At 44.9% G+C, this 22,500-nt stretch overlaps 1 long non-coding RNA gene across 1 annotated transcript; it reads left to right on the top strand.

Moving 5' to 3' along the window:
• The first annotated feature begins 18,937 nt into the window (after positions 1-18,937).
• Positions 18,938-22,000, top strand: LOC135972483 (uncharacterized). Its single transcript, XR_010588942.1, has 3 exons — positions 18,938-19,050; positions 19,750-19,933; positions 20,736-22,000. It is a non-coding gene; the product is annotated as an uncharacterized LOC135972483 (long non-coding RNA).
• The last annotated feature ends 500 nt before the right edge of the window (positions 22,001-22,500 follow it).

Genomic DNA, 22,500 nt, shown 5'->3' on the forward strand with positions numbered 1-22,500 from the left:
ATAGGTTTTTATTTTTTTAAAGTACTTGCCACAGGGTTTTTTTTTTTTTTACTGTGCATAATGTGATGGGTTTTTAAAATGGGGTGGATGCTACTAACTAAGCCAAAGGCACATGGCTGGGGGTCAAAACAACCATGTGGCTTTTAAAATGCATGTGGGGTTTTTGAAAAGTATATGGCTGCAAACTGTGGGTTTTAAACTGGTGGTATGTGTATTTTAAACTAACAAGGGTTTCTCTGCAAAATGGATTTTAAAAGCAGTTTTGGTTTTTATTCTGCAAAAATGAGATGTATTTAAAAACCTGTTTGTTGTACAGCCTGAAATGGATTATTTTGTTGTAAAGCTATTACTTTTTAAATAGAAAAACACCCTAATGAAGTGTGTGTGTGTGTGTGTGTGTGTGTGAGAGAGAGAGAGATGTATGTTTACAAGACAGTTTCATGTGTTTTATAATAATGTTGTTGTTTGCTCCACAGTACAGTCAAAACATGAGAGATCCTTAGACCAGAGGGAAAACTAGCTGAAAAGAAAAAGGAAAGAGACCGCTGAAAAGGAAAATTCACCAGCATCAGTGACTGATGGATGGATGAAGCCCTGTAAATATATTTTGCTTATTGGTTTGGTTGTTCTATGAGGTTTTGTATTTTAAGTAAATACATAGGTGTGGGTAAGAGAGGGTGGTAAAGTTCAGTTTTTGTAAAATGTTGTTTTTCCCCGTCATAGGCCTGGGCAACTCTTCTGACAATGCTGTAGACAGAGATACAAGGACATCTCCTCCAGAACTGCCAACGAACCAGGAATCTGCTTTGAGACCTTTAACAACGCAAAACAGCACAAGAGTGCAGCTGAAACATCCTGGCAGTCCAAACCTCATATATGTCAAACCCAAGGACAAAACAAAAGACTCTGGTAAAAAAACAACCATGCCACCACAACTCCAGTTCCTCAGTGGCCACCATCACACCAAGCCCTGAGGAAACTGTGAGCGAAAACACCCACATTCACAAACCCAGAGCACGCACTCTAGGGGTTCTGAATGTGCACAAACCCGGAGCATGTGCTCTAGGGGTTGCGTTTAAAAAACCAAGGACTAAAAGCTTCTGCGATGCTGAGGTATTGCAATCACACAACCAGCACTCTAGTTCCTCAGCGGCCACCACCACACCAAGCCCTGAGGAAACTGTGAGCGAAAATGCCCACATTCACAAACCCGGAGCATGCGCTCTAGGGGTTGTGAATAAAAAAACAAGAACTGACAAACCATTCTCCCAAAGCCATAAGCTTGTCCCAGCTCCCTCATATTCTAGTAGTTGGGAAGGGGTTGAGGCTTCCCTCAGAAAAGTGGTGGAGGATGTATCCTCGGGTAGTCTAAAAGAACGGGATTCTAGAAAGAAATGGGAAAAATATGATGCTTGGTTCAGAGCCATGCTGAAAAACATAAGGGCTGGAAAGGGTGGCTCTGAGCAGGCATGACTAGTTGTGAAAAGGGCCCTGGGTAAAAGGGGCACCCTCCAGGGTACACATCAGCTCATGTGTAAACAAAAGGGGGGACAGCGCTTGGGGGATAAACAGATGGCTGCCAAAAAGTTCCAGGCCCAGGTTGTTGTAAAAATTTTAAAAAGGGCTAAAGAGGTAATGAGGAAAAAAAACAAAAAGAGATGCCCCCTACTGGAGGCTCTCAAACTGGCTTGTCTGAAAATGGGGAGGCGGAATCAGACTCTGGTTTAGCAAATTCCCCAGAGGGCTCTCTAGACGGGTCCCGTTCTACTCCCAACGACCCACATGGAGGCGCCTCAGAATCTGACTCTCAAATAGCATCTGATGTAGAAGATGCCGCTAATGATCCTGTAGAGGAACCCCCAAGTAACCCCGAAAATGCCGAGGTGTATATGGAGAGAGTGAGAAGTTGGCAACGTGAAGTATCCAGATTTGGGGGGTCGGTGTATTGTGAGGAATTTCGTTTTGTTAATCTTGAGCAAATAAATTCAGCTCAGCAGATTGTTGAAGCCATACACCGGAGAATACAGTTAGTGCTCGATGACATTAATGGTAGGGTAGGCCCTGATGATTATGTTCAGTTACGTTTAGAGAGCCGTAATTTAACTAACTCTTTGTTTTCGGTCAAAAGAACTAGGGATGAGCTGTCTGCTGAGGATTTCTTAAATCAGACCTCAAAACTGCTACAGAGCAATAGAGAGTTGCATCTCGATGGGACGTTGCGCCTTGTTGTGACAGTTGTAAAAAATAGGGGTGGGGGCGCTCGTAGAGTTTTAAATACTATCCTTAATAGTCAAATTATTTATAAAAAGAGACTGTGTTTAGTAGACCTGACTTACACTGGTACCAATTTGTGTTTTGCGGGTGGGCTCTTGGCCGTCATGTCTGATCGTAAACCCACGGACGCAGAATTGTTAGCGGAGGCGAGAAAGTTACATGAGAAACTGGGGTGGTCAGATCAAAAAAAGGTTATGCTCAGCGACGTAGCAAAATTTGAACAGCATTTAAGAGTTAACATACAGGTGGTGCTGTATACGGCGAAAGGCGGCTGGGGCTTTTTTAAAACGGGGGGCACAGTGTACCCCAAGACTTATTTTATCCTGTTGCACGATGAGCATTACTATGGGGTTCTGGATGTAAAAAAGTTGTTTGGAGCGAAAAATTATTGTGAGTTTTGCCACATGGTGTACAGCCACGACCACTCTTGCAGGTATCGTTGCCGCCTCTGCTTGAGCGTAACGTGCTCAGACAGCATGGGCATGCAGCAGCGGTGTCCTAGCTGTAGACTGTATTGTCGGTCCAAAGAGTGTTTAGACAGACATATCGACTGTGCATCAAAAAACCAAGTTGAATGCCTGTCTAAAACTTTGTGTGAGAAGTGTCAGTCTTACGTGAACAAGCGGCATAGGTGTAAAGGGAGACGGTGTAAGCAGTGTCAGGGTTTGATCATTGGTGATGTAGACGGTCACCTCTGTTTTATGGACAGCCTTAGAAAGCCCGAATCTTCAGAAAAGTGTATTTTTTATGATTTCGAATGCACGCAGGAGACCGGGGTGCACACTCCCAATTACATTTTTGCTATGTCCCTAAAGCCAGAAAAATCCTGGCAATTTAAGGGCGATGAGTGTCTTTCTGTGTTTGTGAAGACCTTTATTGGCAAAGAGTTTCGGGACTACACATTCCTAGCACATAATTCTAAAGGTTATGATGCATACTTTATTGTTAGACAGTTACTCAAGGAAAAGATGGGCCTAGAACTGATCACTCAGGGTAGTAAACTAATGTGCGTGGAAGTTAAGGCCCTGGGCATTCGTTTTATAGACTCTTTAAACTTCTTGCCCATGAAGCTTAGCAAGCTACCGCAGGCGATGGGGTTTGAAGGGTGCAAAGGGTATTTTCCACACTTTTTTAACACGTTAGAAAATCAAAATTACGTGAGGCCTATGCCCGGTATGGAGCACTATGGTGTAGAAAGCATGATGCCCAGAGGAAAAGCAGAGTTTCTCGACTGGTATCGGGACCACATCTCTGAGGCGTTTGACTTGCAGAAAGAGCTCGCGTATTACTGTCAGCAGGATGTAAAAATTTTGAGACAGGCCTGTATCCTATACAGAAAAGAGATTATAAAAATGACGGAGAAGGGAGATGTAGTAGAGAGAGAACCTGGTAAATTCACTGAGATAAAACTGTGTATAGATCCTTTCTGGTACATAGCCATGCAGACAGATGCCAGTGTTATGTACAGGTTTATGTTTTTGGAGCCTAACACGGTAGCTCTTCCCCTCCAGACAACTATCACAGGCAGAAAAAGAGATATTCGACCCCATCTATTCAGTGGCTGTTGTATATCTCTCACAAAGAAAATATACAAATACGGCACGCTTTACAGGGTGGGGAACTACAGGTAGGCCCCTACTTTTTAGACGGTTATGCCGATGTTGATGGGGTACGCACAGCCTTTGAGTTTAATGGGTGTTTTTTCCATGGCTGTGTCACCTGTTATTGTGAAAAAGCACAAAATCCTATGACGGGGACATCTTTTGGGTTTCTTTATTACAAGACGCAGCTCAAGACCGACTATCTGAAACGACTTGGTTTTGTAGTGAGGACTCTTTGGGAGCACGAGTGGGAGGTGATAAAAGAAACAGACAGGGAGCTTGCAGACTTTTTAAACCGAGCCCAGTTACCCCAGCCTCTCGTGCCTAGGGATGCTCTTTTTGGGGGGAGGACAAACGCTATCCGCCTATATTACAAGCCTAACCCCGGGGAAGAAATCCACTATTCTGATTTTACCAGCCTGTACCCTTTCGTAAACAAAACCAAAGAATACCCTATCGGACACCCCGATATAGTCTATGACAAATTTGGGCCCCTTGCAAATTATTTTGGAATTGCAAAAGTTAAAGTGTACCCCCCACGAGGCCTCTTTTTCCCATTGTTACCTGTCAGAGTGGGTGGCAAGCTTATGTTCCCGCTATGCCGAACCTGTGCGGAAACCGAGCAGCGGGAGAAATGCACTCATACTGACGAGGAGCGGGCCATCCTGGGGACTTGGTGCATGGTGGAATTGAACGCGGCCATAACGAAGGGGTACGCGGTGGCTAAGATCTATGAAATCTGGCATTTTAATGAAAAATCTGATAAACTCTTTTCAGAGTACATAAAATTACACCTCCGTCAGAAACAAGAGGCTTCAGGGTATCCCAGTTGGTGCACAGACGAGGAAAAACAAAATAAGTACGTTAGCGATTTCTACCAGAAAGAAGGCGTGCATTTACGCCAACACGAGATCAGATCAAACCCTGCTAAACGCCAAATCGCTAAACTGTTTTTAAATTCTCTGTGGGGTAAATTCGGCCAAAGATCCAACCTACCCAACACCAGCATCGTGAGAGACCCTGACGAACTCTTGCAGTACCTGTTCTCCCCCAATTATGAGGTTTCATCCTGCGAGTTTATCGATGATGAAACAGCGTGCGTGTCGTGGAAGCACGCAAAAGACCGGTACTCTGTCTCTGGCAATACCAATGTTTTCATAGCCTGTTTCACCACCACTTATGTCTGCTTAGAATTATACAGCCTCCTAGACGGTTTGCAAGAACGGTGCCTGTACCACGACACTGACTCGGTGATATTTGTGAAAAGGGAGGGTGACTGGAATCCCCCTCTGGGGGGATTATTTAGGAGATCTCATGAGCGAGATCCCGCCAGATCAACACATCACCGAGTTTGTGTCGGCAGGCCCGAAAACCTATGGATATAAGCTGTCGGGTGGAAAGGCCTGTATGAAAGTCAAAGGTATTACCCTAAACGTAGCAAACTGCGAAAAGATCAACTTCAACAGTTTGAAAGATCTAGTCTTGGACTATTGCACGGGTCTGCAAGAAAACACCTCAAAAAAGATAGAGGTGCAGCAGCCCTCTATCGTAAGAAACAAAAACCAGTGGCAAATAGAGACAAAAACCCTTAAAAAGACACAAAAAGTGGTTTACAACAAGAGGGTCCTAGAAGAAGGTTTTAAAACCCTGCCCTACGGTTTTTGAAAAAATGGATACGAGGTGGAAACACCCCTTTTCTGCAATTCTCGCGGGGCCTAGCAACTGCGGGAAAAGTTACTTTATAAAAAACATGTTGGATAATGCCAAACACACACTGTCTGTTATGCCTGAGAATATCGTGTGGTGTTACAGTTGTTGGCAACCTCTGTATAAAGAACTGCTTTGTAAATATCCCTTTATCAATTTTGTGGAGGGTCTGCCTGATGCTTTTGACGATGACAGTTTGTTTCCTACTAATAAAGTAAATATGATTATCATAGACGATCTGATGAACTCGGCTTGTGAAAGCGATGAAATCGAGAAAGCCTTTACCAAGTACGTGCATCACAGAAACCTGAGCATTATGTATATAGTTCAAAACATATTTTGTCAGGGAAAAAAGAGTCGCACGATTAACCTAAACACAAAGTACATGGTTCTGTTCAAAAACCCCAGGGATAAATTACAAATTGCTACGCTCGCTCGGCAAATGTACCCCGGCAAAGCTCAATTCTTTCTAGAAGCTTTTGAGGATGCTACCAAAAGACCTTATGGCTACCTGGTGGTGGATTTAAATGCTTCCACACCAGAAGCTTATGGTCTTTTCCCTCCAGACTGGCCGGCGGTTTATACTTTGAAAAGAACAACAGCCGGGTATAAAAGGAGATGACTTATCGGCAGGCCCCTTTTTAACAGCCGGGGCTGCTGACCGAAAACATGTCTAGCTGCATGAAGAGAAACCTGGGCCTTTTAAAATTACTTAGCAAATCGTCTCCACAGCAAAGGAGGGCTATACTGTGTTCGGCCTCTGATGATCTAGTAGTGGCCATCTCAGAAATAGCGCTCAATACCTTAAAAGGAAACGTACCTTTAACACAGAATCAAGTGCGTGTGCTGAAAAAGAAACGCACGCTTATAAAAACTTTGTGTAATAAAAGGGTTTCACTTAAAAGAAAAAAGCATCTGGTAAAGCAGTCTGGGGGGTTTATCGGACCTCTGTTAAGTTTTGCTATCCCTCTGATAACGGGGCTTTTAACTAATCGATAATGGAGCATGCAGAAAAAATGTTCCTGGTGCCCAGCCACCAGTTGGAGCAATTAAGGGCTCCCCCTACGGCAGAGGAAAATATCAGAACAACCGCAACTAGCTTACTGGATGCTGAAATGAAGTCTGTTCTTCAAAGAATTGACTTGGCTGAATATGAAAAGGCTAAACTTTACAGCGCCGTACTTCAAAGGTACCTAATGTACCTGAAGCAGAGCAATGCGGATAAAGGGAAAATAAGTCTGTTTCTACCGGAACAGGAACAAAGTGTGACTGCCAAACCCCCAGAAACACCAAAGAACTCAGACTCTGTTGCTCAGGAGGTGTTGGATAACGTCAATAAGCGTTATAAGAAAAATGCAATAGTATTGCTAAATAAGCTGGGCCAGGATAAAAATCTCTCTTCATGGAATGATAAAGGATCTTTTGTGTACAAAGGCTCTGTGGTTAATGGTTCTAACATGCTCGACTTAGTCAGGGCCGTCACCAAGACTCACTCTGTTCCTAGCAGACATGTACCTAAAGGATGGGATGTGTTTATGAATGCCATGGCGGAACTGAACGTACCATCTTCCGTCATGGGCAATGTGGCCAACAGAGATTTTTTGGAACGCCTCAAGGCCTCGACTGCTGACACCGGGGTGGATCGAGAAACCGTGACCCCTTTTTTGCCGTCTAAAAAACAAAAATTGGCTAAAAGAGCCGAATGGCTCAGTGTGTAACATTTTTCACATTCTAAATTTTTTTTAAAAAACTGGTAATGTTTTGCTTTAAATAAAACATTTCTATAATTAAAAAAAAATCGGTGTACTTTTTCCTCAATTGGTTTAAAAAAAAAAAAAACACACACCAAACATCATTTGTCTTTAAACCTCTCACCTGGGGTGCTTTATTGGGTAACATGGCTATGAAAATCATTGCAAGATACACATATCTGGGCTTGTTGAAACATGGTTTGAGCAAGGCTAGGCATGCCCAAGAATTTAAATTTACTTTTTACAAAATTCATCACCATTCGGTCGTTTTGCACTAAGTCGTTAGAATACAAATTTAAAATCCGATCAAAAGATAAACCCGTGCTACGATGATGTAAGAAAAACACGCAGTGATAGCCGCAGGCGACGGAGCGGGGGTCTTGTAATTGTCTATTGTGAAACACCATGTCTGTGGCATTTTTGTTTAAAAATTTCATAATGCTTTTAGGAAACACACTGTTCGGGGGGGTGCCCATATGAGTCAAAAAACTCTCCATGGTTACGCTCTGCCAGATACAAGGCGAGCCAGTGTTCACCCGGTTGGTTGTGTGGATGCATGTTCACCACCAAGCCTAGGGGCCTCTCAGACAGCTTGCCTCCTGGGAGCCAATCGCAAGGGAACACATCTAAGAAATTCTTTTTCGTGTAAGGGTCCGTTGATAAGACACGTGAGAGCTGCATGGTGTCCATGTTCACATGTAGTCAAACAGAACGTTTCTCCTCTGATTTATTTCTATGACATTGTCAAAAACCCCATACACAATCATATTGATGGTAACCGTTAAAGCCTTCCCAAAATGTATTTCTGCTCTCAGGTTCCCGGTTTTAATCAGGGAATAGTGATCCGCGCATTCCTGGTCAGGCGACAGGTCAAAGGCAAACAAGGTGTAACCCTGTGCAAACTCCTCACGGTCGATTAACAGAGAACAATCTTTCATGTGTTTACCAGCTGTCTGTATCAAATTCATGTATTCTCTCACGCAGCGTCCTGCCTCGAAGTCCGGTTGCAGAGGCTTGGTCGGTATCTGTTCACCATCCACATACAAGGCCAAAAAATTAATATCGTAATGTTTAAAATGAAAGGGATTTTTAGCATAACTTCTGCTAAAGGCATCGTTATCCACAAACCCTAGGACAAGCATTTTGGGTAGCAGCCTGGGCTTTGTAATAGTTCCTGTAGATGGTGGGGTCGCCATAATTTTTTGGGATCGCCATGATAGGGTTTTGCTTTTTTAGAAACCTCGCTCTCTCCACAGCCGCAGATGCAGCTTGACGATCACCTTGCCGAAGTGAAATGAGACATGTCTGTTCTGATCTGTCTTTATTTCAATGGTGATGGTGTCGATGTGGTGTTTACTGACAGGGACGTAATGAGGTTTGTCGTAAGTGATGGTAACAAACTCGTTGTTCCTTCCTCGGACAGGGACGCAGCGTAACAGGGGAACAGAAAAGTCCCCCACAAACTGGTGTTCTACGATATCCGTGTATACATACAAGGAGTTAAAACCTCCTGTGATGTCTGCCGAGAAGGGGAATTTTTGGACGTTGCCTTTGTGGCCCAAACCCAGAATGTTAGCTAGCTCCCCGTCAGTAGAAAACACGTACATAAAATTGGTAGATTTAAGTCTCACTTTTCTACCCACAGGGTCGTAGTTCATGACCATCTCAGGCGGTCCGGGATGACGAGCCACGTTGCTGTTCATATGCTACAGTAATTCGGGTATGGTCGAGTAATAACCTCGTCGTAGGATGAAATTTCACGTTGTAGCTCCAAAGGTGATTTCGAAAGGTGTGTCTTCGTTGATAGTATTCCAGCTGTGCAGGTATTGTATTTCCACTAACCGCACCTCCCAGGCACCCGGGAGATCCAAGGGCTTAATTAGCCATATTGTAAAGTTCGAGATGGTGTTTTGGGGAAAAACTGCAGAGCTGGCATTGCTGGGCAAAGTAATGTAAAACCCGCCATCACTCATTTTTCTCTCTCTTTCTCTCTCTCTCTGTCCTTGCAGAAGGAATCTTTTTTGTTTGTTTGTTTGTTTGTTCGTGTCTAGATGTCACAGAGTTGAGAAGCTTCCACCCAGCTGTTAAACTTATCAGGCCACTCCAACCATTTCACCAGTAGCTGCTTTTTTCTCCCTTTTCCTTTCTCTGCTAGAACTTTTTCAATCCTGTAAATCCTGTCTCGTTTGGGGTTTACTTTTTGTAATTCTTCAGGGTAAAAAGATCCAGTAACTGCTTCACCCTTGTAATCTTTTAAGTGGTATACAGGTCTCTGGCCCCTGGTTAAGGCTTCATCCACTATGAATATCTCATCGGTAAACATCTGTTCATAACCTTTTTCAAAAGCGCCTTTGGTTTTAGATAGTCTCACGTGGTCACCTTTTCTAAAAGGGGCAACAACCGGTTTTATTTTAAAACCATCTCCGTAAACCGTTTTCCATACCTTCAGAGAATTTGAAGGGTTAACATCAACGGGTCTGGTACGTATAGTTCTGTGAAAGCTCTGGTTGTAACTCTTTATAAAGTCAGGTAAGACGTCAATGTAGCGAAAGGTGTTATGGGCTGTAAAATATCTCCACATCCTAGTTTTTAAAGTTCTGTTAAATCGCTCCACAACCCCTGCTTTGACTTCATTATTGGTAACAAAATGGAGAACTCCATGCCGCTTTAACAATCCACTTAAAGGTTTATTTAAAAATTCTTTCCCCCGATTGGTTTGTAATTTTTGAGGCAAGCGACCTTCACTGAAAATAGCTTTAAAGGCCTTGGATACCTCCCCACGTGTCTTGTATTTTAGGCCTAAGGCCCAGGCATATTTGGAGAGAATGTCTATCACTGTTAAGATGTACTTAAAACCGCTGTTGTGTTTGGAGAACCGGTGCATATCCACCAAATCTGCCTGCCACTGTGCATCCACCTCTGAAACAATGGTCTTGTTTCTTTTAAAACATATTCGAGCCGGTTTGTGTAAAGTGTAAGCATCCTGGTCTGAAAGCCATGCTGTTACCTGTCTTCTGTTTAAAGTTTTACTATGCTTTCTGGCCGCTTGAAAAAGAGGGTTGACCCCGCCGAAGCTCCCAACTTCCCCGGGGGCGTAATATATTTTCTTTAACAGAGCCGTCTGTGTAGACATGACTGTTACTGGTACCGTCTTTTACTACCACGAGTATGAAAGGGAACACATTCATATTGACATATTTAAATGTTTTATTAATCGCCTGGTTTAACATGACCTTTTACAGCCATCTGTAAAAATGGATGCCATGACCCCTACCATAAGGGAGTCTCAGATGGTTCATTCTTCCATTTTGTTCTTTTTGGCTTGAGATCTGTGTCTCAGACATGAGCAAAAGCAGCTGACGCACGATATGTTTACTCCCACAGGGCTTCCAATGTGTAAGTTCTTAAAGGCCTCTAAAAAGGCATCGTCGACCTGTTGAGAGATTTTCAGAAAAGAAACCGCGTAAGCACCCCCACTGCTTGTTTTTTTAATGTACGCAACCTCCGGTTCCTACCCCATTACCCACCCCTCCTTGACTGCCGCTTCTTAATCATTCATTTTACCTGAGCACCGTCTTTTCAGTTCGCTTTGTCTGCTGGTGCCTCCCCCGAACCGTGATCGCCTTCCACCTCTGAGGGGGTGGACAAAGAGAGGCCGTCACGTTCATCGGGCTGTCTCACGAGGGTTTCGGGGTCGGGTTCCGACATATCCATCAACGGCTGGGTCAAAGGGTCCTCCTCGGAACTGTCGCTGATGTAATGCCTGCTCCACACAAGGTCAAAGGTGGTTGGGCCTAAAATAAAGTCCAAAGTTCTCACGGGGGTGATGAAGGAGTCCATGTTTCCTCTCAGCAGCCTTTCCGCGCTTTCAAAAACACGTGTCCTTGGTAAGAGATGTCCACCTCCTCTGTCTGGCGCTGGGACTTATGGGGTAATGGTGGTGCACTCTGATTGGCGGAGGGCCTTGGGAGGAGTTCTTAGTGGGGTCACACGACTCACTTCCGGAGGGGTCACCCCAACCCAGAAGTCACCCTGATTGGTCAACATCTCCTCTCAGGGTGGTCCTGTCGGCACGAAACCCCTCCTGATTGGTAGAGGGTAGTGGGGGGAGTTCTTAGAGGGGTCATACGACCCACTTCCGGACAGGTCACCCCCGCCCCGGAAGTCGCCCTGATTGGTCAAAATCTCCTCTTGGGGCGGTCCTATCAGGACGAACCCCCTCCTGATTGGTAGAGGGGTCACATGACACACCCTGCTTCCGGTCAGGTGGCACCTTGACCCCGGAAGTAATACCCCCATGGGAAGGGACTTCCAGTGACAGGCGGGAGGGATCAAGGGGTAAATGGGCGGGGCTTAAGGGGTCAAGGGGCAGGGTTAGGGTTTGATTGACGGTAGGACCCTTATACTACTGTCTACCATGGTATGTTTTCCAAATCCATCCAGGACTGTACTTGCTGTCCTGAATAAATAGTTTGCATTTCTTGCATTTCCTGTGCCTCTGTCACATCTTATTTCCAAATAAACATTCTTCCCTTTCCCACCTCCATTCTAAGGCCTCTTTGTTTTTACCTCAGACCATGCTTTAGTATGTTAATTTTTTCTGGCTAGAAGTGTTGGTCTGTATCCAGCCCACTGTAATGAGACAGGACAGCTATTTTCCCCTTGACTTTCTAGTTCATATTTATTACTTTGATAAGTATATAAAAACTGACCTACTGACCAATTAAAGCAGATCAGTCCCAAATGTGTTTCCTATATGTAAGTGTTGGTTTCGATCAGAACTGATGTATCAACAGTCCTGTTCTGAGCAGCATAAATCCTCAATAGACAACTACAAAATCTTTTTTTAATACTATTGCAATGTCTGCCTGTTTGGATAGTACAGACGTCTGCAGAAAGGCTAGTGAGTATGTCTCATAGGATTTTTTTTGTCTCTTACGTTGGTTTTTCTGTTTCCTCTTCCTGTTTTAATGTAAGTATTTGCAGCTAAGTGAAAATAAGTGATTCACAAGCTTGTTTTATTTTATTTTTTCATTAGTATTGTTCCCTACAGGTGAGTCTCCCTAAATTAGATGCACAGCAATTGCAAAGGATGGTCTACTCTTAATGGGAGAGTGGCTTTTGTACCATAGGAACCAGCAGAGAATGTATAGCCGGGGAAATGAAAAGCTTTATTGTTCAGGGTATGGACAAATTACAACAGGTGTCTGCAGCTTTCATACAGCATGGCTACACTTGCAGATGTAGAGCGCTGTGAGTTAAACCAGCCCTCGGAGACCACGGCAGGGAAAGCGCTGCAGTGTGTTCACACTGTCACCTGCAAGCACACTGGTGTGACCACATTTGCTGCACTTGCAGCAACATTGGGAGTGGTTCATTATGGGCAGCTATCCCACAGAGCACCTCTTCCCATTCTGGCGCTGTGGCTTGTGGGACTGGTGTGGATGGCTGTGGGGCATTCTGGGTCCTGTCCAAATGCCCCGGGATGCATCGCTTCGCATCCCAGCAATCCCTGTGCTTCTGTCCACATTTGGCGCCATCTTTCAACATTTTTTGTACTGCACGCTCTATCTTCCCTTTCGGTCTGCGGGAATGGAGCCAGAACTGCTGAGGAGTATGCTGACGAGTCTCGCCAGCACGTCACGAATCGCAGTCGAGTTACTCCTTAAGATAAAAACTGACAGTGAGGAGTTTGACGATGTCGACTCGCATAACGCATATGACATGAGATTGCTTGTGGCATTCACGGACATGCTCACCATTGTGGATCACCACTTTTGGGCTCAGGAAACAAGCACTGAGTGGTGGGATCACATTGTCATGCAAGTCTGGGATGACAACCAGTGGCTGCAGAACTTTTGGATGAGAAAAGCCACTTTCATGGGACTGTGTGCTGAGCTCACCCCCACCCTGTGGTGCAAGGACACGAGATTGAGAGCTGCCCTGCCGGTGGAGAAGTGGGTGGCTATTGCGATCTGGAAGCTGGCCAGTTTGCTAACCAATTTGGAGTGAGAAAGTCGACTGTTGGAGTTGTGTTGATGCAAGTTTGCAGGGCCATTAATCGCATCCTGCTCAGAAGAACCATGATTCTGGGTAACGTGCGTGACATTGTGGCTGGCTTTGCACAAATGGTTTTTTCTAACTGTGGAGGGGCGATAGATGGGACGCATATTCCAATTCTGGCACCAGCCCACATAGCCTCCAAGTACATAAATTGGATGGGGTATTTCTCTATGATTCTCCAGGCGCTTCTGGATCACTGTGGGCTTTTCTGACACTAATGCAAGCTGGTCTGGAAAGGTGCATGACGCACGCATCTTTCAGAACACAGGCCTGTTCAGGAAGCTGCAAGCCGGGACTTTCTTCCCAGACCAGAAGATCACAGTAGGGGAAGTCGAAATGCCCATTGTGACCTTGGAGACCCTGCTTACCCTTTAATGCCATGGCTCATGAAACCCTACACAGGGAGTCTTGACAGCAGCAAGGAGCGGTTCAACAACAGGCTGAGTCGGTGCAGAATGACTGTGGAGTGTGCTTTTTGTTGTTTAAACGGCCGCTGGCGCTGTCTGTATGGGAAGCTGGACCTGGCCGATGACAACATCCCCACAGTTATATCCGCGTGCTGTACCCTCCATAACATTTTTGAAGGGAAGGGTGAAAGCTCCACTCAGCCATGGACCTCGGAGGTTCAACACCTGGAGGCTGAATTTGAACAGCCAGAGAGCAGGGCTATTAGAGGGGCCCAATGCAGGGCTGCAAGGATTAAGGATGCCTCGAGGGAGCAATTTGATGTGATAGCCACCAGTAATGTTTAGTGTCCTGCACGGGAGTGAAGTGCAGTGGTTCCAATGTTATTAGGAATCTGTGTTTGCTATGTATGATGCACTGACTTGCAGTGCCTGTTGCTTTCCTGGGCTACGGTATCCTTTACTTAATGCAATAGTAAAGAATGTTTTCAAAACCAAAAAATTCATTTATTGAAAAGAAACACAACTGCTTGGGAAAGGGCATGACACATCTGTGCTGTGTGGGATGAGGGAAGGTCGTGGGGTGGGTAATGGGACAATCAGAGATTTGCGTATGTCCTGTTATCATACTCGGCCTTCCTGTCTGGAGTGCTGTGCAATGAGTGCTGCACTTCAGGCTGGCTAAAATGCATGGTGATTGGGGTTGAGTGCAGTGGGTAAGGGTCGTAGTTTGCAGGGCTGGGTGGTGAAACTACAAGTGTTGGAGGCAGCTGGTGGTGATAAGAACCAGGATGTTGGGGAAAGTGGGTTGGCAGTGACATGGGGGCGCAAGGGAAAGAGTTTTTTGGGACAATGGCTGCGGGGGGGGGGGAGAAAGGGGAGGAGGCAGGAACGGCTGTGCTCCGCCTGCATTGCTACGAGCGCCTGTATCGAGTCCGCTTGGCGCTCCATGATGCTTAGCAGCTGCTCTGTGCTTTAGTGCCGGCGAGCTGCATTCTGCTGGCGGACCCTCCTTTCACTCTCCCGCCACTCCTGCACCTTTTTGATTTTTATTAAGGGACTGCTGCATGACTTCATGCAGCATGTCATCTTTGCTTCTTCGCGGACACTTCCTGATACTTTGGAGTCTTTCAGCCATTGATAACAAGGACGGCTGGGATCTCAGGGTTGCATCTGTAAAGCCAAAATGCAACACTTCACAGAGGCAGCATTGTTCACACCAGACAGAGCAATGATTTGGCTGTACTTAAAGACAAATATAGTGTACACGGTATCAGAAATTGCCCATCCCAAAGTGAGTGCACATAACCCACAGGAGCCCCAAAATGGTGAGTAAGCACAGGGGCATTGTTTCACGGCCGTACTGTCCTCTGGGGTTCTGTGCCTTGGGGAGAGCCAAGAGCCCTATACTGAACACTGTTCCCATGCTTTCTACAGGACGAGTTTGTCCTGGGAGATATCTCGCTATTGAGGGTGGCCTGGGAGGCAAGGGAGGCTTCTGCCCTGGCCCATATGCAGCTTGCCTGCGGGCAGCAATGCCCCCCCCCCCCCCGACCATCACAGCATAGTGACACTGACATGTTAGTCTTACTGGGACAAGGAGCACAGTAGCTCTGCCAAGGAACCTGCGCAAGCGGATTGCCCAGCTTCTGCATGAGACCTTTGAAGAGATCACTGAGGCCGATTATTGCAATGTGAGAGAGCACATCAATGCCCTATTCCGCATCTAGGCATGCATGCAGCCCTAACCTTCCTCACCCCAAGAGCCTGCACCGAACAACTTCCTTCCCAAAATAAAAGCCACTTACTGGGCACCTCTCTGATGTTTGTTCTTCCCAAAGCACTGTCCACTGTGACTGGCTACCTTCCTCCTGGCTTGAAAACAGCTCCTGGCTGCATGCATCTAGGGATGCCAGACTGTGTCCCTCCTCCTCAGCACCTTCGCTCCTGCTTTCCTCCTCCTCCTGCCTTGTTGAACTAGGCTCTGAAGTCTTTGGGGTGGAGATGGGGTTGCCCCCAAGTATCACGTCCAGCTCTTTGTAGAAACAGCAGGTCGTGGGGGCAGCACTGGAGCGGCGGTTTGCCTCCCGCACTTTGTGATAGACATTCCACAGCTCCTTCACTTTAACCCTGCACTGCGGTGCGTCCCGGTCATGGCCCCTTTCCATCATGTCCCTTGATATCTGCCCAAAGGTATCGTAATTCCTATGGCTGGAGTGCAACTGGGACTGGACAGCTTCCTCCCCCCAAACACTGATGAGGTCCAGCACCTCGCCATTGCTCCATACTGGGGATCGCCTGGCGCGTGGAGACATGGTCACCTGGAAAGATGTACTGAGAGCACTCCACGCCTTGCTGAGCAAACAGGAAGGGGAATTTCAAAATTCCCAGAGAATTTAAAAGGCGGGTCTGATGGTTGGTCACCTGAGGGCAAGGCAGTAGAGTTCAAAGTGATGCCCAGAGTGGCTAGAACAGGCATTGTGGGACACTTCTGGAGGCCGATCAGAGCGCATTAATAGACCAGGGCTATTACGAACACCGTGGCGCTCCAGCCATGGCGCAGCAAGCGTTATGCTTCTCATGGAGGTGGATTACCGGGAGCAGTCTGGGTGCTCTACGTGCCTTGCCAGTGTGGACACATCAGGAGTTAGGGCGCCTGGGGCTGCTTTAATGTGCTCTAACTTGCAAATGTAGCCAAGCCCATAGTCCCACAAACTGCAAAGGTGACATGAAGACCCCTTGGCAAGGGATTTCATGTTCTTTGCAAACAACTCTCACCTCAGACCTGACAAACCCATTACACCAAACATGTTTTGTGGGATATTCCTCCATAAAGAGTAACAGGTAAGGTATCTACAGAAAGCTCTAACTTGTCTAGATTAATAATCATTGTTTGATATATATGGGTAATATTTAAGGAATGATGTATTTATATAGAAAGTATGCTTTGTCGTAGAGTAAAAATAAAGATTAGTCACCAAATTTCTTCATAATGGCCCATTCAGGGAACGGGGAGTTGTTGCCCCATCCTGTTTGGCTGGTGATGCAATATCAGACTCAATTGTTTAGTTTTGGGCAATACTAAGACTTTGAATAGGAAACCATCAGAGGTGATGACAAACAGTTGGAAGCACTTAAAGGTGAAAAAGAAACTTTACAAAAAGAGCAGGGTTCACTCTGTCTGTGAAAAAGAAATTAAAGGCTGTTTTCAGTATAACAGAGTTGGGGGGGGGGGGAGATACTCTGCATCCATTCACTGAGGAAAACCCTTAAGGAGAAGGTTTCAGAGTAGCAGCCGTGTTAGTCTGTATCCGCAAAAAGAAGAACAGGAGGACTTGTGGCACCTTAGAGACTAACAAATTTATTAGAGCATAAGCTTTCGTGGACAACTCCCACCTGTTTATGCTCTCTGTATGTGTGTATATATATCTCCTCAATATATGTTCCATTCTATATGCATCCGAAGAAGTGGGCTATAGTCCACGAAAGCTTATGCTCTAATAAATTTGTTAGTCTCTAAGGTGCCACAAGTCCTCCTGTTCTTCTTTTTAAGGAGAAGGGGCATTCATGATTGCTTGGGTCCTGGGTCATCTGAAACCAGCCAGCTTCCCAAAAGACTGAACTTTTTGGGGAAAATCTGCTTTATTAGATAGGAAAGGTAGCTATTGATAAGTGTAGACCCACATTGGCATTTTATTTTGTATTGTAACTAGTTGTTTCTACCACTTTCTCTTGATTTTAGTTAAATCTTTATTGAATATACCTACTTCAGTTTTATCATAAATGCTTAGAAGTGCTGTGAGGTTTACAGGAGTGGTGGTTTAAAGTAAAACTGGTAAACTGGGGTACACTGCACATTTGAGTGCAGAGTATCTGGAAATAGTCAGTGCTAGGAGCTGGATATCACAGGGGAACGAATCAAAGGAACTCAAGGATTGGAGTGCACCTATTGTTAACTTACAAGGCAAAGTTAGGGCTGATGTAACCCAGAGGAGAATGCTTCAGTGTCTGAAAGACTGGTGGTGCTAGGGAGCTGACAACCAGCTACCACAAGAAAGACTTCTCCTCCCTGGAGGAAGTGGTTAACAAATCTTTGCTACCCTAAGAACCATCACATGTTCCCAGAACAGAAAGATGTACTTGAGCTCCTACAGCTTCCCACAATGAAGCATGTTTTTTTTTTACTATAGGTTTGCCTTAATGTATCAGGCATTATCTGGTCTGAAAGATGATAGGCCGGACAAATGCACAGCCAGTGCAGGAAGCCTTGTATAGCCTTTCCATATGGGACCATTGAGTCTATATTTCATACTTGCAATGCAAGCTGGCACAGATTGGCCTTTTAAATATTTCTTTGTCATATAACTTGTGTCAGTTGCTTAATGAAGGAACCAGCCTCTGATTCCAATTTTCCAGGAGTAATCTCTGGAAAGACATAAAGTGGGAACAGGGAGTGCTACTGTTCTGTGATCAATGAAATAGCATGCTCCTGGCATTTCCCATTAGAGAGCTGCTTCTCTCTCCCCCTCTTCCCCCCCAGTATTTTGGGAGTGAGAAAAGAACAGCTGTTCATGGAGCCAGATTTTGTTTTAAATATTGGGTCAGGTTCACACAGGGTCTGTTTTTGCAATGGAATCTGAGCAGCAGACAGCCTCCCAAGTGGGGAATGGTGGTGATGCTAGTTGCCAACAACTTTCCTGCTCCTGAGGGGAATGTTGTGGCTTATAACAGCATGTCTCATTTGAAAATGAGACTTAGGCTTCTAAGTCACTTATGTGCTTTTGAAAACTTTATCCAGAGTGTCCAATATTAGATCATCTTTCTTAAATATTTTTTACAGGTGCACTATGCTCCATTGCAATAGCCTCCCTCATGGACCTGCAGGGTCCTAGAGCCCAGGCTCCAGCCTGAGCCTGGAAGTCTACACAGTATTGAAACAGCCCCACAGTCTGAGCTCCGCCAGCCTGAGTGGGCTAGCACAGGCCAGCTACAGGTGTCTAGTTGTTGTGTAGACATACCCTAACAGGAAACTGGCCAGCCCATCTGTTCCTTATTAACAGCCTTGATGGGGGCCTGATAGGAGGCAACTGGTCTCTATAAAGAGCCACAGGGGAACAGGAAACCACTAAAAGGGTTGGGCTAACCTAGACAGTAGCGGGTGCAGGAAATGAATGGGTTTTTTGGTTTTGAGGGAGATGAAGGATTTTCTGAACCCAAATGAAGTCACTTTGGAAACTGAAGAGTCTATTGGTGAGAGAATGGATGCAAAGGGGTGGGAAAAGAAGCAGATGATATCAGCAGAAAAGCAAAGCTAAGGAAGGATATATTGGGTAACTGGGAACAAGATGGTGGACAAAGCAGCTCAAAATGCTGTAAGAAATGAAAGGATTGACACCATTTCCCTTGACTAAACAGAATTCAAAAGCCAAGTACAAAAATTTAAAAAAGGGAATGATAAAAAATTGGATTAATGGAAAAAGGAAGACTTTTTTGAACTGTGCCTGAGAGTTTTGGATAACTTACTTCAGGGCCTGGATAGGATTAATTAGTGCTTTGTTTAGAGTAGTAACTGGCCATTGTGGCTTAAACAAAAAATTATTTTTGAATAAATAGACAAAGATGGACAATGTGCTCTCAATAAAGTGGAAGAAACAACTGATCACTTCTTATGGGTATGTAAGGGCTTTGATAAAGAAAGGGAAAGCTTTTTGAAGAATTAAAATGTCTTAAAGTAACAAGTTATTGTTATTTAGTAAAAACATCAGGGAAATGGGATATGTATTAAAAAGACATTGTTACCTGAAAAACACAGGGCAGAGCTAGAGAATATAAACTGCTAAGTATTGAGGAATTATAGTTGGTGGCAGCTATGGACTATTAAATCAAGTCTACTTCACCATAAAAAAGAAAGAAGTTGTAGAGAGTTAGAAGGTTCCTGTTGTATTCCAGAAAGCAGAAATTTGCAGGAGAGCCTGAGACTTCAGGAACCAAATGACGTCAGTCAGGTATGGCTAGAAGTAGCCTGCCAAACATAACGAAGAACCAGAATGAAGCTGGAAGGTTTGGCTCAGCTCCTGGAAAAAGGGAGAAGCTCCAGAACTCTGTGTCAGACACCAAGGGAAAAGGACTGCAGGTGGGAAGGCCTGGGAGTAGCCTGGGGGAGAAGGTTCTCTGGGGAGGGCAAGAGAGGAAAAGGCCTCCCAGGACTGAGTGTTTCTATATAAATAAATAAATTAGGCCCAGAAGTGGAATGTCTTAAGGAGTCTAGACTGGTGGAGTTTATTTAAGGATCCCTGAAGAGGGTAAACAAAGGCAGGGTGTTTGCAGTGTCCCCTCTAGCTACCAGGGAGTACTGGGTGTATGTGTGTGTGTGTGCTTGGGAGGCTGTTGCCCTGCCACAATCCCTGCATCCCCTGGTGCAGCTACTCACATCATGAACAGCAGCAGAATAGGAAGAGAAGCAGGCTCTTCAGAGTTGCAATTAGGAGGGATGGAACACGATGGGATGGAGCCTTGCCTCTACCATTCAGTATGCCTAGCCACATAGCTGCACCAGAGTGTCAGGCGGAGTATGTTGTGCCAGCTAGAAATCTGGTGCAATTTATTCTCTTCCTGGAGCAGCAGGGGAGCAGAATCACAATCTCCCTCCTGGACTGCCTTGGGGACAGTGCAACAATGTCCATCCATCCCCTCCCCTTTCCCCCCTCTCCCCCAAGCGGATCATTATCTCACAATCTAGTCCTTAGCTGCAATCTAGATATATGTGGATTTGAGGTTCAGAATAGAAAACTCTTGCTCTGTGGCTTGGAAATTATGACCAGCAGTGGGTATAGGGTAATCTCCAAAGACTTGGTCCAGTTCCAGGGCTGCTATGCTTTCGTTTTTGAACATGAGATAGCATAATATGGGCTTTTCCAACTGTCTTGTTGTTTCAGACTGCAGCAAGAAATGTCAAGATGTTGAAACTCACATGATTGTGTCCAAGTAACCAACTGAAAATGTGGCAATGAAATGATTAATTGCATACAGGCTGCTTTCAGGAGCACATGCAATGATACAGCAGTGGAGCTGAGCATTCTTCTCTAGCTTCTTCCTCTGTTGCTATATGTACTGTGATGCTTTGTATTCATCTGGGGCATTGTTAAAGCTGGTCTAAACACTTCTAATTACATATTTTTCCTGTCCAAAAATGGGATTTTATTCAAATCAGAATTTTCCATGGGAAAAGATTAATTTCAGCAGAATTTTCCATTGGTAAAATCAAAACAAAATATCTTTTGACAATCTGTGTCCACTTGAGTTGATGCAGTGCTTCAGGGGAGTTGTAGTTCTGGTCCCTCATGCCCCCATTCTTCTCTATAGGCCTTGCTTCCCCATTATACTATGTCTTCCATGATACAGCATATGCTCCCTTGGCTCAACTGCTGCGATGCTTATGAGAGGAAAATAAATGTTGAAATATTGGACCTTTTCCCCCAAGAGTTCTAATCACTGTCACATGTTTCAAAGAACAGGATAACTGAGAGGGGCTGAGACCCTTGGCAAGTTGAAAGCTATGTAGTGAGCTGGAACCTTCCCACCAGAGGGCTCACTAGGGAGGTAATCTCTCAATCTGCACCCACAACACACAAGTCGGTACATGATTTCCAGATAGAGATGTTTCTACTACTGTGATCAGTAGTAAGAGAGTAAACAATGTTGACATGTAGACTGTTAACCCTGTAGACTAATAATTACACTGCAGCTCACAAGTTTCTTAGAGCTATTGTCTGCAGAGAGAAAGAATAGTTCTAAAACACTGCATCAGTTCACATTCAAAGGGTATTGGTGCAACCACAGGGGCTAGAAACTTAATTGTTCTTACTCATTTTCTTCAGAATTTAAGCTTCCAGTATCAGAAGTGGCAGAATGCTGTAGCAGTGAATATCAATTCAGAATGACCCTCTGCATTGGCTGCATAAAGTAAGAATAGACCCTGCTGCTGCTAGAATCTTGGTCAGGCCTGTTCAACCTCAAGTGGTTGCTAGGAGATAAGAAACTCCCATAAGATTCTAAAACAGAGACCAAGTTGAGAGAAAAGCTGATGTGTTCACAGGGGAGAAGCCAGCTGCCTATTTATTTTTTGCCATTGCAATGTGAAACCACCCTTGGGCCTGGCAGTTACAATGGGAACAGGATCCATCTGTAACAGCAGATCAGTACCAAGGAAACAAGCATGAGTCTGGGAGCACGAGGAGGTGAGATTTAAAAGGTCACAATGAAATGACAATAGCATCTCCTCCCTCCAGTTGGAGCGTGTTCCCCTGAATGCAACATTGTAACAAGCTATTGTCTACAATGCCTGACCAGAAAAAAATCACTATGCTGCAATCAAGGGTCTTTTTGTTGTTCCCAGGTACAGAAGACCGGAGAGGTGGAAAGGGCATCCTCAAACATCCTATGTTATGTAAAACTAAGCATTCCAAACAATGTGCCCTTCTTCACACAATGGGGTTCTATTAAACAAAACAATGCATGAACACTCCATCAGGAATAAATACCATCTGGGCACTTATGAAATTATATTTCAAAGTACCCAGCTGTTTCACATATGTTTAAAAATAATTAAAACAAAACAAATAAACTTTCCCTCTTCTGCACAATTGTGATAGTGGAACAATCTATTAGATATTTCATAGCCTGAAACATTTCTTTCTCTCT

The sequence above is a fragment of the Chrysemys picta genome, chromosome 6 (assembly GCF_011386835.1).
Source record: "Chrysemys picta bellii isolate R12L10 chromosome 6, ASM1138683v2, whole genome shotgun sequence".
Classification (NCBI taxonomy): domain Eukaryota; kingdom Metazoa; phylum Chordata; order Testudines; family Emydidae; genus Chrysemys; species Chrysemys picta.